The sequence below is a fragment of the Arachis hypogaea genome, chromosome 20, assembly GCF_003086295.3.
Source record: "Arachis hypogaea cultivar Tifrunner chromosome 20, arahy.Tifrunner.gnm2.J5K5, whole genome shotgun sequence".
Lineage (NCBI taxonomy): Eukaryota > Viridiplantae > Streptophyta > Magnoliopsida > Fabales > Fabaceae > Arachis > Arachis hypogaea.
In genome coordinates, this window is record NC_092055.1 from 74,066,765 (window position 1) to 74,069,988 (window position 3,224).

Here is a 3,224-nt window from a genome sequence, read left to right on the forward strand (position 1 = left end):
TTACTTACTTGTTAGGAAAGATTCAAACTTTAAGTTCTAGAATCATATCTTGTGATTTCTTGTGAATCAAGTCATTAATTGTGATTTTAAAAATCAAATATTTTTCAAAACTAATTTCAATCATATCTTTTCAAAAATATCTTCTTATCTTTTTCAAAAATTTGATTTCAAAATATCTTTTCTAACTTCTTATCTTCTTATCTTTTCAAAAATTGATTTTCAAATTTGTTTCAACTAACTAACTAACTTTTTGTTTGTTTCTTATCTTTTTCAAAACTACCTAACTAACTCCCTCTCTAATTTTCAAAAATACCTTCCCTCTTTTTCAAAATTTCTTTTTAATTAACTAATTATTTTAATTTTTGATTTTTATTTTTGAAAATTACTAACCTTTTTCAAAAACTATTTTCGAAAATCACTAACTCTTTTTCAAAAATAATTTTCAAAAATTCTCCTTCTCTCTCATCTCCTTCTATTCATTTATTCATCTACTAACACTTCATCTCACCAAAAATCCGAACCCTCTCTCTCTGAGTTCATATTTTCTCTTCTTCTTTTCTTTTACTCACATAAGGGAACCTCTATGCTTGGGCAAAAAGGATCTCTATTATTATTATTTTTCTGTTCCCTCTTTTTCATATGAGCAGGAGCAAAGACAAGAATATTCTTGTTGAAGCAGATCCAGAACCTGAAAGGACTCTGAAGAGGAAACTAAGAAAAGCTAAATTACAACAATCCAGCAAGCACCTTTCAGAAATTTTTGAACAAGAAGAGGAGATGGCAGCCGAAAATAATAATAATGCAAGGAGAATGCTTGGTGACTTTACTGCACCTAATTCCAATTTACATGGAAGAAGCATCTCCATTCCTGCCATTGGAGCAAACAATTTTGAGCTGAAACCTCAATTAGTTTCTCTGATGCAGCAAAACTGCAAGTTTCATGGACTTCCATCTGAAGATCCTTTTCAGTTCTTAACTGAATTCTTGCAGATATGTGATACTGTTAAGACTAATGGAGTAGATCCTGAAGTCTACAGGCTCATGCTTTTCCCTTTTGCTATAAGAGACAGAGCTAGAGTATGGTTGGACTCTCAACCTAAGGATAGCCTGAACTCTTGGGATAAGCTGGTCAAGGCTTTCTTAGCCAAGTTCTTTCCTCCTCAAAAGCTGAGTAAGCTTAGAATGGATGTTCAGACCTTCAGACAAAAAGAAGGTGAATCCCTCTATGAAGCTTGGGAGAGATACAAAGGATTGACCAAAAAGTGTCCTTCTGACATGCTTTCAGAATGGACCATCCTGGATATATTCTATGATGGTCTGTCTGAGTTAGCTAAGATGTCATTGGATACTTCTGCAGGTGGATCCATTCACCTAAAGAAAACGCTTGCAGAAGCTCAAGAACTCATTGACATGGTTGCTAATAACCAGTTTATGTACACTTCTGAAAGGAATCCTGTGAATAATGGGACGCCTATGAAGAAGGGAGTTCTTGAAATTGATACTCTGAATGCCATATTGGCTCAGAATAAAATATTGACTCAGCAAGTCAATATGATTTCTCAGAGTCTGAATGGAATGCAAGCTGCATCCAACAGTACTCAAGAGGCATCTTCTGAAGAAGAAGCTTATGATCCTGAGAACCCTGCAATAGCAGAGGTAAATTATATGGGTGAACCTTATGGAAACACCTATAACCCATCATGGAAAAATCATCCAAATTTCTCATGGAAGGATCAACAAAAGCCTCAACAAGGCTTCAACAATGGTGGAAGAAACAGGTTTAAAAATAGTAAACCTTTTCCATCATCCACTCAGCAACAGACAGAGAACTCTGAACAAAATACCTCTAATTTAGCAAACTTAGTCTCTGATCTATCTAAGGCCACTGTAAGTTTCATGAATGAAACAAGGTCTTCCATTAGAAATTTGGAAGCACAAGTGGGCCAGCTGAGTAAAAGGATCACTGAAATCCCTCCTAGTACTCTCCCAAGCAATACAGAAGAAAATCCAAAAGGAGAGTGCAAGGCCATTGACATAACTACCATGGCCGAACCTGTAAGGGAGGTTGAGGACGTGAATCCCAGTGAGGAAAACCTCCTGGGACGTCCAGTGATCAATTAGGGGTTTCCCTCTGAGGAACCAAAGGAATCTGAGGCTCATCTAGAGACCATAGAGATTCCACTAAACCTCCTTATGCCATTCATGAGCTCGGATGAGTATTCCTCTTCTGAAGAGAATGAGGATGTTACTGAGGAGCAAGTTACCAAGTACCTTGGTGCAATCATGAAACTGAATGCCAAATTATTTGGTATTGAGACTTGGAAAGATGAACCTCCCTTGTTCACCAATGAACTAAGTGATCTGGATCAACTGAGATTGCCTCAGAAGAAACAGGATCCTGGAAAGTTCTTAATACCTTGTACCATAAGCACCATGACCTTTGAGAAGGCTCTATGTGACCTTGGGTCAGGGATAAACCTCATGCCACTCTCTGTAATGGAGAAACTGAGAATCTTTGAGGTGCAAGCTGCTAAATTCTCATTAGAGATGGCAGACAATTCAAGAAAACAAGCTTATGGACAGGTAGAGGACGTGTTAGTAAAGGTTGAAGGCCTTTACATCCCTGCTGATTTCATAGTCCTAGATACTGGGAAGGATGAGGATGAATCCATCATCCTTGGAAGACCTTTCCTAGCCACAGCAAGAGCTGTGATTGATGTTGACAGAGGTGAACTAGTCCTTCAATTGAATGAGGACTCCCTTGTGTTTACAACTCAAGGTTACCCTTCTGTAAACATGGAGAGGAAGCATAAAAAGTTTCTCTCAAAACAGAGTCAACCAGAGCCCCCACAGTCAAACTCTAAGTTTGGTGTTGGGAGGCCACAACCAAACTCTAAGTTTGGTGTTGAACTCCCATATCCAAACTCAAAGTTTGGTGTTGGGAAGTCTCAATAATGCTCTGAACATCTGTGAGGCTCCATGAGAGCCCACTGTCAAGCTATTGACATTAAAGAAGCGCTTGTTGGGAGGCAACCCAATTTTTATTTATCTAATTTTATTTTCATGGTTTTTCATGTTTTATTAGGTTCATGATCATGTGGAGTCACAAAATAAATATAAAAATTGAAAACGGAATCAAAAACAGCAGAAGAAAAATCACACCCTGGAGGAAGACCTTACTGGGGTTTAAATGCTAGTAAGAAGCATCTGGCTGGCGTTCAACG

General features: G+C 37.8%; 1 non-coding gene across 1 annotated transcript; it reads right to left on the bottom strand.

Moving 5' to 3' along the window:
* Window positions 1-1,173: 1,173 nt before the first annotated feature.
* LOC112787642 (small nucleolar RNA R71) lies at window positions 1,174-1,281 on the bottom strand. Its single transcript, XR_003195043.1, has one exon. It is a non-coding gene; the product is annotated as a small nucleolar RNA R71 (small nucleolar RNA).
* Window positions 1,282-3,224: the final 1,943 nt, after the last annotated feature.